At 43.1% G+C, this 13,938-nt stretch overlaps 1 protein-coding gene across 3 annotated transcripts in view; it reads left to right on the forward strand.

Annotated features, from left to right (window-relative positions):
* The window catches only part of LOC126247730 (major facilitator superfamily domain-containing protein 6), a 217,178-nt gene that overhangs the window by 95,184 nt on the left and 108,056 nt on the right, over window positions 1-13,938 (forward strand). Inside the window, exon 1 of one of the 3 annotated variants that reach the window (XM_049948506.1) lies at window positions 12,544-12,807. The exons of the other annotated variants lie outside the window; for them this stretch is intronic. The gene's annotated coding sequence lies outside the window, so the exon portion shown is untranslated. Of the gene's footprint in view, window positions 1-12,543; window positions 12,808-13,938 lie in introns of those variants that run through there. 3 annotated transcript variants of the gene reach the window in all.

Genomic DNA, 13,938 nt, shown 5'->3' on the forward strand with positions numbered 1-13,938 from the left:
ATTTATTGCCGTTTCAAATATACCGGTCATTTTTGAAACACCCTGTATGTGACACACATTTCGATAATGGTCATACTTAACGTGATATTTGCATTTAAGCATGGGGCTGCGTGAAATTTGATAAGTTTGCAGTGAAAATAGTTGTCGCTATGATTTTGCGTCGTTTCGTGCTTATACTCCACACGTTGCTGCGAATTACATTTAGCTGGGATATTGAATTTTTGTTAAGGCTCGGGAGAAAGCTTCTATCTGTCTCCAATTATGAGAGAATGCAGTTTATGTAGAACATTCACTTTCGACTGCATATGCACGAGAATGAAATATTTATAACATTCCTCATGTAAATTAAGCAGTTCAAGATATCTATATGAGATTTTGGTAAGTGATAGCGCGCAGAGGGAGAATATTTTGCCATACCGTTATCTATGCTGATACAGCAGAAGCTATGATTTTTAATCCAGTACTTCATTTTTTTAAAATAATCCTCGACAGCTATTGAAAAGAGACTTTGCTGGTATGAAAATAAATATGAAATACCTTCTCTTATGTTACTGCAAACTGAAACAATGACGTTTTCCATAAGATGTTGCCTTCTATGGTCGCCAGTTGCTTGTTTAATATGTCGTTGTTTCAGAATTACGTCACAATAGCATGAGAAAAATCGGGCCATTAGCGCCTGCGAGTATGTTGAGCGAATTGAATTGGAAGGTGAGGAATTTCTGAGCTCTTTTGCGACTGGAGATGAAACGTGGTAAGTCATTATACGCCTGAGACAGAAAAATACAGTAGCGTCAGACCAATTCGCAATCTGCCAAAAAAATTAAAAACGGCAATTACGGGCAAAAAAAGTCATAGTCTCAGTGGTTCGGGACCGATAAGGCATCATTATGGTCGAATTTCTGCCTCAGGGGAGACCATCCATAGGTAATGATATTGTGAGACCCTAAAAAACTCAAAAGGAGCATTCAGAACAAAAGCAGGGATTACTGAAGAGGGGTGCGTGCCTGTAGCAAGACAACGGCCGTCCTCACACAGTCCTAGCCACCAAGCCGCTCTTGGACTCATTTGGTTGGGATGTCTTGAACCCGCTCCCCCATATTTCTGATCTCTGATCTGGCGCTTTCGCGATATATTTTCACCTCCTTGAAGGCATACACGAATGGAACTAAATTTTCAGATTTTCATCCGACGAGCAGATCAGAAAGAGCTTCTGGAGTGAGTGAAGGAACTGCCGAGTGTTCTCCCAGGAGGACATAAAGAATCTTATTCCACTTCTTCCACGACTCGCGACATGGATTTAACGGGGTGGTGACTACGTGGAAAAACAGTCAACTACACTTACTTTCTGAACATGCTTGTTACATGCGAATCTCATCGCCGCCCAGCCCAGAATAACACAGTTCTCCGATCGCTGACCACTCGCATAAGGCATCTAAGTGATGCTGAAAGCGTATCATTTGAGCTTAAAAGGCCAATGACTACAATACAAGATTGCTATTCACAACCATGGCAGCCAATGAAGAACGCAACATAGGCAAACATAATGAACTGCAGCCAACAGATTGCTCACCTTTTGCGAAAATTTGAAAATTTGTGACAAGTTCCTATGAGGCCAAAGTGCTGAAGTCATCGGTCCTTAGGCTTACACACTACTTAATCCAACTTAACGTAACTTACGCTAGGGACCACACACACACTCACACACACACACACACACACACACACACACACACACACACACAAATGCCCGAGGGAGTACTCGAACCTCCGACGGGAGAAACAGCGCGAACCGTAGCAAGGCGCCCAAGACCACGCGGCACACATTATGTGAAGCGTGTCAGTGACGGAACGGGTAAACGTCATCGTTGGGTTGGTATGCAGACGCTCTTCTACAGCAACAATAAGCTGTAGTGCGTGTCAGCCTCCACCAAGGACAAAATATGCAGTAGGACCTCGCTAATCCGTCTGCTACGGGACAGGAAGTATGGTCGGAACGTAGAAAGGTCGGATTTTCAGAGGAACCCTTTCAATGGCCCATGAAATGACATAATCGTATGGCATTGTTGGACGGGATGTCCCAGTCGGGTTCGGCCGCCAAGTGCAAGTCTATTTCCGTCGGCGCCATATTGGGCGACTTGCGGCCGATGATGAGGATGAAATAATGATGATGATGAGCGAAGAAAAGGAATCGGACCAGGGTCCAGTGCGTGGGAGGCAAGCACGTTACCACCCAGCTAAGCAGGCGGGCTATTGGCCCATAACATCGCAGTATAGTACAACTTTAATTTTGAACGACAAATACAATCTGAAATATTGTTCCATATCAAAACAGCAATAAAACGAAAATAAAACCCCAGATCTTACGAGATCTGGGGTAAAACGGTAACACACTGATAGATCTTACACCAAAAAGTAATGCACAGTAGTGCCTGTACTATAAAATGCCTGTATCGCTCTGTAAGACGTTACTGTTAGTGAAAGCTTAACATCTGTGCATAGCTTATTACAGTACTGCACTGAACACAACTGATTTGCATTTAACTGTTTAAAACCTGAGAAATCACACGGTAAAAAATACTCTTTTCTTAAGTAAGACGAAAAAAGTCTGTAATGTTCTTTTGCTTAGCAGAAGACAGCCTGGTTTTTGTCGCGATGTTCCGCCATTTCCTAATCCATAAAGTGTCTATTGGAGTGGACGTAGAGTATTGTTCGATATACTGAAGAGCTACTTGTATATCAAAGGCACTTCCAATGTCTGTGTGTGATACTCGAGTCGTAGGTTCATTGGCTTAGATGTAGTCATCGTCTTCCTCGTTCCCATCTGTTCTTTGAATCACATTTGACGACGTTCTACTGTGTGCTCCACACACTGTGGAAGTTTGCAGGGCAGATTGTGAATGTGGGAAAGTACATATCGGCGAAACCAGCAGACCAGTAGCGACACGCATGCGGGAGCGTGAACGCTACATTAGACTTGGACAGCATAAGAATTCTGCGGTGGCCGAACACGAGAAGGTCTGCAGCAAGAGAATAAAATTGAACGCAACTTGCTCACTTGTCAGGCAGCCAGGGACGGTGTAGGACAAAATCAGGGTGCCCACTCACAACTTGAATAGAGAGGATCCACTACCCTGGCTGCAAGCCATCAGACCCCGACAGGCCGCACAAATAAACTTGACACGCGAGCGGCGAGTGAACGCCCTATTCGCCGGTGACTCGTACTTTGAGGCAACAGATAACAGCAGAGCCCCTCTTCTTGCACCACAGGGAATCAATCTAATGGAGTTCAACAATCCTTCCACCGTATAACACTACCGTCTGCTACTGCTATATCATAACCTCGAAACTGGAGGCAGTTTGCAAAACAGAATTATATTGTTAGATTAATTATGGTATAAAGCAACAGAGCAGTGTTACCCTCTGAGAGGAATTTTTTTATGTTGACCGTATTGTACCTAATGAAAGTGGCTTATCGGAAGTGAAAGTCAAAATTACGTAAACATTTAAACAGTAACAAATAATATTTTATTTAGCTATACTTTTTAGAGAGTAAAGAAAACTGTCGCCAGCCTAATTAGGCAAGAGAATGATTAACATTCTTGTTTAAGAAATTAGGTGTGAGTAACTTTGACGGATAACACAACCTATAATTTACCACACGCGAGTGCAATGAACTCTGACACCTGTCTATGTTAACGTTAAGGTTGGAACTAACAACTAGAGCAGCACAAACTATTTGCAAAAATATAACAGATACCGAAACACACTATTGCTTTCAAGGCTTATTCAAACTGAATGGTCTTTGTAACATTACTATTAATATTCACTGCAAAATTATAAGCTGGTAACAGGTTGAGTCTCTCAGTTAAATGCTTTACTATTTAAAATGAAAGTTAATTGGAATTCACTAACAGGTTGCTTCTCACTGTCTTTTGAATAAAGATATTATTATTTTCATAAATAGTGGTTAAGGATAACCTGTGGATCTTATTACACTAATAATATGCACTTTCAATACCCGAAAGAAATAAGTGCTTAGCAAGCCAATGTAACTTTCCACAAATGCAATTCAAGACTTTTGCTGCAGTGAGACACTATGTTGACAAATTTACAACAAACTGAATCACCTTTTAACATTTACTACAGACAGCACTATAATCATTAACTATGCAAAACTTTATAAGCCTCAGTTTTATGAACTTTTAATCTTTAAAATAAACAGCCACAGTCTTCTACTTGCAAGTAAATGATTAAATAGATGACTTTGAAACTCCACAAAACTATTAATTGTACTATTTCCATTCACAAAGCTACATTTACTACCTCCCACAATTTCATGAAATCCACAGTAAACCTGAATACTCTCTTATTACCAAAGATCAAACAACATCATTTAATGTTTTGAGGCTTTCATTTTTTCCACAAACTAGGACACTCGGTAATCATAGTTCAAATGGAGAGGAACCTGAGAGGTGTTGTAATAGGGAAAATATCAAGGTAGGTACATGAATTCAGTTATAAGTTACCTTATATTTGTGCCCACTAAAACATCCACTAAGCTGATCCTTCACTGTACATTATTATAGCATTCCGATACAGTGATTGCGCAATGTGGTGGCAATTGCATGTTGGTAGGCGGATTTTCAGACAGAATTGCTGGACTCTGGCCCTTCTTGGTGGCAATGATGAATACCAATTCCAGAATCGTTCCAGCTATTTATCCATCCATCCGAGGCATTGGAAAGTAGCAGAAAGAACCTCTCTCGGAACCAGCACAATATGCAACTTTTACACGGCAGTGCACAGTTTGGTAGCTCGTCCCCGACTGACCCTTGGTTCCACCTTTTCTACCTAGGCCAACCACAATTTGCGCGTGCTACACAGTTCCGTTCCCGAGGGGAACCACTACACCTTTTACATACAAACTAACTAAGAACCCTAAGTGAGGATCAGCAGTTTACATAACAGCAAACAGTCATTTTAAACAAAACAGAACATTTGCACATATTGACATTTCTACAAAAAAATTATTCACACAGAAATTACTATTATACACTCCTGGAAATTGAAATAAGAACACCGTGAATTCATTGTCCCAGGAAGGGGAAACTTTATTGACACATTCCTGGGGTCAGATACATCACATGATCACACTGACAGAACCACAGGCACATAGACACAGGCAACAGAGCATGCACAATGTCGGCACTAGTACAGTGTATATCCACCTTTCGCAGCAATGCAGGCTGCTATTCTCCCATGGAGACGATCGTAGAGATGCTGGATGTAGTCCTGTGGAACGGCTTGCCATGCCATTTCCACCTGGCGCCTCAGTTGGACCAGCGTTCGTGCTGGACGTGCAGACCTCGACGATCACCAGTGGTGTACGGCCAGTGTAGGAGATCGCTCCCCACACCATGATGCCGGGTGTTGGCCCTGTGTGCCTCGGTCGTATGCAGTCCTGATTGTGGCGCACACCTGCACGGCGCCAAACACGCATACGACCATCATTGGCACCAAGGCAGAAGCGACTCTCATCGCTGAAGACGACACGTCTCCATTCGTCCCTCCATTCACGCCTGTCGCGACACCACTGGAGGCGGGCTGCACGGTGTTGGGGCGTGAGCGGAAGACGGCCTAACGGTGTGCGGGACCGTAGCCCAGCTTCATGGAGACGGTTGCGAATGATCCTCGCCGATACCCCAGGAGCAACAGTGTCCCTAATTTGCTGGGAAGTGGCGGTGCGGTCCCCTACGGCACTGCGTAGGATCCTACGGTCTTGGCGTGCATCCGTGCGTCGCTGCGGTCCGGTCCCAGGTCGACGGGCACGTGCACCTTCCGCCGACCACTGGCGACAACATCGATGTACTGTGGAGACCTCACGCCCCACGTGTTGAGCAATTCGGCGGTACGTCCACCCGGCCTCCCGCATGCCCACTATACGCCTTCGCTCAAAGTCCGTCAACTGCACATACGGTTCACGTCCACGCTGTCGCGGCATGCTACCCGTGTTAAAGACTGCGATGGAGCTCCGTATGGCACGGCAAACTGGCTGACACTGACGGCGGCGGTGCACAAATGCTGCGCAGCTAGCGCCATTCGACGGCCAACACCGCGGTTCCTGGTGTGTCCGCTGTGCCGTGCGTGTGATCATTGCTTGTACAGCCCTCTCGCAGTGTCCGGAGCAAGTGTGGTGGGTCTGACACACCGGTGTCAATGTGTTCTTTTTTCCATTTCCATGAGTGTATATAGTAAGTCTTGTTCCCTCCAAATGGGACAAACAATTTAAATGACAAATATGCTACACTGTATAGAATCAAGCCACGACATCAAAGTTTTAAACAAAGAAAGGAGTATACAATTTTGTGTTGTTGATTCAATCCAACGACATTTACAGATGCTCAATGATGTAACATTAAATGAAACAAAAGCAAAATAAATCCGTACAGCATTAGAGCTATGGTGTTACAACCGCAAGAGACTAATAACATTAACGGATTTTAAAATTGTGAAGGAGTGTCACGTTCTGTAGACGAGTCATGACGAAATATAATGGCCGCTGGACAACAAAGTACACCCTGTGAAACGTCCCCTTTGGAAAATTGTGAATAACTGTGCTAGTAGACTTCTATGTTATTTGATTTTCAAACAGCTGAGCAAAACTGAACGTACTAAGACATTTCTCTCTTTACTTACTCTAGTCATCACTAAACTGACACGATATTTTTTAGCGCAACGCAGTCTTTCAATAATCCCTACAAAAGAATGGCCCTAATTAACATTAGCCTATACCTTTCATGAATCACGTACCTCACAAAAGTCTTCGTTATTCGAACTACTGCAATACAGCGAGCGCCAATACCGCCAGCTACATAAGATTCCAACTACTGAAGGCACTAACTGTTAACTACTGATAGGCATAGTTAGCAAATGAAGGATTTCGATAGAAAACAAACAATGTATTTACCTTAATAGTGTTCAAAAGTCATATATATATCTCAATTCATGACATCCATCTTTACAAATTTCCTTTTTCTGGCGGACACACGTCCAGTTAGTCCGCTTATAGCAACCTCTCAAACTCTGGCATCTCTCTCTGCACATCCACCACTGCTGGCGGCTCACCTCAAAGGCTCAAACTGCCCAACGCTACGTGCTGTCCAAATCCAACTGTCCAACACTACACTAGCGCATATTCCAACAATGAGTCCAACCAGCCACAGAATGCACACAGCACAGTCAGCGATTTTCATACAGAGCGCTACATTGCGCTACCAACTTAAATACCTAAACAGCGTACTTACACTTGCTCTTTCCAATGCCAATGCAGAGAGAGAGAGAGAGAGAGAGAGAGAGAGAGAGAGAGAGAGAGAGAGAGATAAAATTAATTATGAAAATATGATTACAGATTCACATTGCTGGCGAGATGACAAGTTGAATGATACCGAGAAAGAAACTTATCAGGTGACTAATTAACAATTTGTACAATTAAATGGTTCATTCTGAGAATCAAAGCTAATTTTCTCCAACCAACAAGCACATCGATGTCACGCCTGCAAGGTGGACGATTGGCAAACATTCTGGTGTTCGCCGTTTAATACTAACAGAGAAAGCCGGCTTTGCTCGGGTGTCACTTATACAGGGTGTTACAAAAAGGTACGGCCAAACTTTCAGGAAACATTCCTCACACACAAAGAAAGAAAATATGTTATGTGGACATGTGTCCGGAAACGCTTACTTTCCACGTTAGAGCTCATTTTATTACTTCTCTTCAAATCACGTTAATCATGGAATGGAAACACACAGCAACAGAACACACCAGCGTGACTTCAAGCACTTTGTTACAGGAAATGTTCAAAATGTCCTCCGTTAGCGAGGATACATGCATCCACCCTCCGTCGCACGGAATCCCTGATGCGCTGATGCAGCCCTGGAGAATGGCGTATTGTATCACAGTCGTCCACAATACGAGCACGAAGAGTCTCTACATTTGGTACCGGGACTGCGTAGACAAGAGCTTTCAAATGCCCCCATAAATGAAAGTCAAGAGCGTTGAGGTCAGGAGAGCGTTGGAAGCCATGGAATTGGTCCGCCTCTACCAATCCATCGGTCGCCGAATCTGTTGTTGAGAAGCGTACGAACACTTCGACTGAAATGTGCAGGAGCTCCATCGTGCATGAAACACATGTTGTGTCGTACTCGTAAAGGCACATTTTCTAGCAGCACAAGTAGAGTATCCCGTATGAAATCATGATAACGTTCTCCATTGAGCGTAGGTGGAAGAACATGGGGCCCCATCAAGACATCATTAACAATGCCTTCCCAAACGTTCACAGAAAATCTGTGTTGATGAAGTGATTGCACAATTGCGTGCGGATTCTCGTCAGCCCACACATGTTGATCGTGAAAATTTACAATTTGATGACGTTGGAATGAAGCCTCATCCGTAAAGAGAACATTTGCACTGAAATGAGGACTGACATATTGTTGGATGAACCATTCGCAGAAGTGTACCCGTGGAGGCCAATCAGCTGCTGATAGTACCTGCACACGCTGTAAATGGTACGGAAACAACTGGTTCTCCCGTAGCACTCTCCATACAGTGACGTGGTCAACGTTACCTTGTACAGCAGCATTCTCTGACGCTGACATTAGGGTTATCGTCAACTGCGCGAAGAATTGCCTCGTCCATTGCAGGTGTCCTCGTCGTTCTAGGTCTTCCCCAGTCGCGAGTCATAGGCTGGAATGTTCCGTGCTCCCTAAGACTAAAATGAGCTCTAACATGGAAATTAAGCGTTTCCGGACACATGTCCACATAACCTTTTCTTTATTTGTGTGTGAGGAATGTTTCCTGAAAGTTTGGCCGTACCTTTTTGTAACACCCTGTATATAGAGGTATATGACCACGCCCGTAACACGCAGCGCCTGGCCTTGCGCTTAGTGTTTATGACGTGATATCTCCTGAATTGTATATCGTACAGTGATATAATTTTGTAGGTACATTCAGCGATACATGCGGATACTGCCTGAAAAATGTGTTGTGAACAGAGTTCGTAACAACGAAATAATAAATGTAAACGTCATGAACGATGCGGCAGTTTTTCTCGCATGACTTCTTATCCTCTGAAGTATATTTCTTACAATATATATTACTTACAATGTAGGTACATACATATGCAATATGTACAATATATATTACTTACAATGTAGGTACATTCAATATGTTGATACTGTCTACGAAATTTATTGCGAATAGAGTACGTAGCAAAGAAATAAAAAATTAAAACAACATGCATGATGCGGCAGTTTTTCACGCATTACATTGTTTATGACGTCATATCTCCTGAACTGCGTGTCTTACAATCATACAATTTTGCATTTACATTCAGTGCTATATGTGCATACTGTCAGCAAAATGTATCGTGAATAGAGTTGGTAGCAAAGAAGTAATCAATTATAACGTCATGCCTCATGCGGTACTTTACTGCATTGTTGTTGTTGTTGTCTTCAGTCCTGAGACTGGTTTGATGCAGCACTCCATGCTCCTCTATCCTGTGCAAGCTTCTTCATCTCCCAGTACTTACTGCAACCTACATCCTCCTGAATCTGCTTAGTGTATTCATCTCTTGGTCTCCCTCTACGATTTTTACCCTCCACGCTGCCCTCCAATGTGATCCCTTGATGCCTCACAACATGTCCTACCAACCGGTCCCTTCTTCTTGTCAAGTTGTGCCACAAACACCTCTTCTCCCCAATTCTATTCAATACCACCTCATTAGTTATGTCATCTACCCATCTAATTTTCAGCATTCTTCTGTAGCACCACATTTCGAAAGCTTCTATTCTTTTCGTTTCTAAACTATTTATCGTCCATGTTTCACTTCCATACATGGCTACACTCCATACAAATACTTTCAGAAACGACTTCCTAACACTTAAATCTATACTCGATGTTAACAAATTTCTCTTCTTCAGAAACGCTTTCCTTGCCATTGCCAGTCTACATTTTATATCTTCTCTACTTCGACCATCATCAGTTATTTTGATCCCCAAATAGCAAAACTCCTTCTCTACTGTAAGTGTCTCATTTCCTAATCTAAATCCCTCAGCATCACCCGACTTAATTCGACTACATTCCATTATCCTCGTTTTGCTTGATGTTCATCTTATATCCTCCTTTCAAGACACTGTCCATTCCGTTCAACAGCTCTTCCAAGTCCTTTGGTGTCTCTGACAGAATTACAATGTCATCGGCGAACCTCAAAGTTTGTATTTCTTCTCCATGGATTTTAATACATACTCCTAATTTTTCTTTTGTTTCCATCACTGCTTGCTCAATATACAGATTGAATAACATCGGGGACAGGCTACAACCCTGTCTCACTTCCTTCCCAACCACTGCTTCCCTTTCATGTCCCTCGACTTTTATAACTGCCATCTGGTTTCTGTACAAATTGTAAATAGCTTTTCGCTCCCTGTATTTTACCCCTGCCACCTTCAGAATTTGAAAGAGAGTATTCCAGTTAACATTGTCAAAAGCTTTCTCTAAGTCTACAAACGCTAGAAATTTAGGTTTGCCTTTCCTTAATCTATTTTCTAAGGTAAGTCTTAGGGTCAGTATTGCCTCACGTGTTCCAACATTTCTGCGGAATCCAAACTGCTCTTCGCCGAGGTCGGCTTCTACCTGTTTTACCATTCGTCTGTGAAGAATTTGCGTTAGTATTTTGCAGCTGTGACTTATTAAACTGATAGTTTGGTAATTTTCACATCTGTCAACACCTGCTTTCTTTGGGATTGGAATTATTATATTCTTCTTGGAGTCTGAGGGTATTTCGCCTGTCTCATACAGCTTGCTCACCAGATGGTAGAGTTTTGTCAGGACTGGCTCTCCCAAGGCCGTCACTAGTTTTTGCTGCATGAACAGTGGAAAAGCAGAAAACGATAAACTGTTTTCCTTTCATCATTCTGTAGGGGTTGTCAGTGAGGAAAAAGTTTCTTAAATGCTTGAAATCAAGTGTAAAGTTTGTTGCAAGTCGCTAAGTGCTTTTATCCTGAAATATTGGATTGAAAGAAGTCCGGGAATTCACGCATCGCGTGCTACGTTGCTACCCCAACCCCAGCCCTTTGATAAGTAGGTGGTTCTTAACGACACAGCAATTGTTGCGTGACCGTAAGGTATATGTGTACCAAATTTGGTTGAAATCGGTCCAATGGTTTAGGAGCAGATGTAGAAAACAAAAGCACACACGCGCGCAAGCGGCACTCTTTAATAATACGTATGGATTACAATACCTCAAGATAATGGGGATATAAAATGTAGACTGGCAAGGAAAGCGTTTCTGAAGAAGACAAATTTGTTAACATCGAGTACTGATTTAAGTGTCAGGAAGTAGTTTCTGAAAGTATTTGTAAGGAGTGTAGCCATGTATGGAAGTGAAACGTGGACGATAAATAGTTCAGACAAAAAGTCGCCTCCACTTAGCTCAAATCTGTCTTTCCATCGCTCAGGAAGCAGTCTCGTTTAACATCCTGTTGTTATCGAGTGTCACAATTACCGACCGGCAGCTTACAGTAACTCCGGTGATTGCTCACACACCGGTATGCGAAATGCCACGCGCGCGTCCAGTTCAAGGAGTCCGTCAGTAGTCGTGTAGTAAGCTGTAACGCGCCTCCCTTGTTTCTGCTTTCGCATCTAAACTCCTGTGGTTTGCTATTACTACGTCTGACGTAACACTCTCGTAATCACTCATACTCTCTCTCTCTCTCTCTCTCTCTCTCTCTCTCTCTCTCTCTCTCTGGCGATTAGTTCTTTATTTTATTGTGTCACGAAACTTCTGATGTGTTTGACTTGTATAGTAACTGGCTTGCAGCAGGATGGGAGCTGACCATTTACGCTATTATTTGCGATTGAACCATATTAACCCTTATAACAGGGCTACTTCAATTTATGTCCTCTTTTGGTTATTTTCAAGCTAACCTCTCAAAATGCCTTCCGCTGACTGCAGCTTTCCCCCGTCCTCTTTTTATTAATTCTATTAACCTGCTAATGGAAGAAGAATCCGTCTCACTGTACCCATTATTAGGGTTTTTTCCCATTCCATTCACCTATCGAGCGCGGGACGAATGATTATTCAAACGCCTCACGACCCCTACGGAAGTGATAGGTAGGGCCGGCCGGAGTGGCCGAGCGGTTCTAGGCGCTTCAGTTTGGAACCGCGCGAGCGCTACGGGACTGTTGACCTCAGATGTGAAGTCCCATAGTGCTCAGAGCCATTTGAACCATTTTTTTGATAGGTAGGGCGTTGCAGTGTATTCCTAGATACATCATCCAAAGCCGTAGTGACTGTATACCACTGTGATCGAAATGCAGTGGCTGGAGAACTCTGTGTGAAAGGAGGCCTTCCCGCGGCCTCGTCGTGTCTGCGCGGCAGCTACACAGCTCTCGTGTACAGGGAGAGGCGTAGCTGGTGGCCACGGGTGGCGAGCAGCCAAACAGGTTCGGACGGCTGCCTGACCTCACCTCGGCTCAGTCCGTCAACAAACACATCTCAGTCGCAGCACGGCTGGTACGCCACGCTGAGCAATTGCTCCAGAACGAACGGCGCTCGCCCTGTGCTCTTCTGACCTCATGTTACCCGGTAATGAGGAGGCAGACGGTGAACGGTATGCCTTCTGGAGTGTTCCTCTTGTCTCTTGTAAATCCATCAGTGGCTTCGCTAGCAGCGAACTAGACCATCGACGTTCTTCAGAGGTGAAGAGGCAGAAGACCGAAAACCGTTCGGCATTTCTCGCCTTCCGCTACTGAAAGTAAGTAGATGAACCTGAAATAGTTCTCTCTGTCTACTCTTAATTACGAGAGTTACGGTACGCGGAAACACTGGGGATAAACAAATGAATATATTTCTGGATTATTGCCCCTCCATATTACTTTAACTTACGTATTACCGTCAAACTGTGAAATCAGCCATTTTATGGAATAACCAAGCATTATAGAGTACTAAAAAGCATTAGACGGGGTATGAGATCATCTTATTTAATACTTCACTTAGGCATTTTAATAGAGTGTTGACTACGTTTAGCCGGCCGTTGTGACCGAGCGGTTCTAGGCGCTTCAGTCTGGAACCGCACTGTTGCTACGGTCGCAGATTCGAATCCTGCCTCGGGCATGGATGTGTGTGCTGTCCTTAAGTTAGTTAGGTTTAAGTAGTTCTAAGTCTAGGGGACTGATGACCTCAGATGTTAAGTCCCATAGTGCTTAGAGCCATTTGAACCTCTTTTTTTTTTGGGGGGGGGGGGGGGGGAAAGATAATTTAAATATTTTGACAGATACGAGATCCACAGGCATCATCGTTGTAGCGATGTTCAAACTAGAAATTTATATATTTATTGAAAGTTAAATTAAAATACGAAAAATATTGCGATTGTCTGAAAATTGCCTTATTCTGAAGTAGATGCACTTTATACCTTTTTTAAAAATCACTAAAATGTAATAAACAAATAATTTTTAGCACTTATAACAGAGTTATTATAAACAATAACTGTGTCTAAAATTTCAGATTTTATGTGTATCGAAATTGTACTATATTTGTTGAAACAAGGAGAACTGAAATGAGATTTTAGTAATCTTTGAGAACATGTCTCTCTGGAGTACAGCGGTTTATTTATTACTTAAAAATGAATATGAAATCACAACCGCAATAAATAATATTCATTTGTAAATGAGATTTTAATTGTAAATAACTTTTGTTTTTACTCACAAACACCTCAGGAAGCTTTGGCATTTATTTTGCTCATGCACTTCATAAATCTTTGTTAAAAAAAAAAAAGTGGTTCAAATAGCTCCTAGCACTATGGGACTTAACTTTTGAGGGGGGTTCCCAGTGCGAGTACCTCATTGGGACCCCTTGCGCTCCCCTGCTCCAGGCGGTTCCCCCGTTC

The sequence above is a fragment of the Schistocerca nitens genome, chromosome 1, assembly GCF_023898315.1.
Source record: "Schistocerca nitens isolate TAMUIC-IGC-003100 chromosome 1, iqSchNite1.1, whole genome shotgun sequence".
NCBI classification, from domain to species: Eukaryota; Metazoa; Arthropoda; class Insecta; order Orthoptera; family Acrididae; genus Schistocerca; species Schistocerca nitens.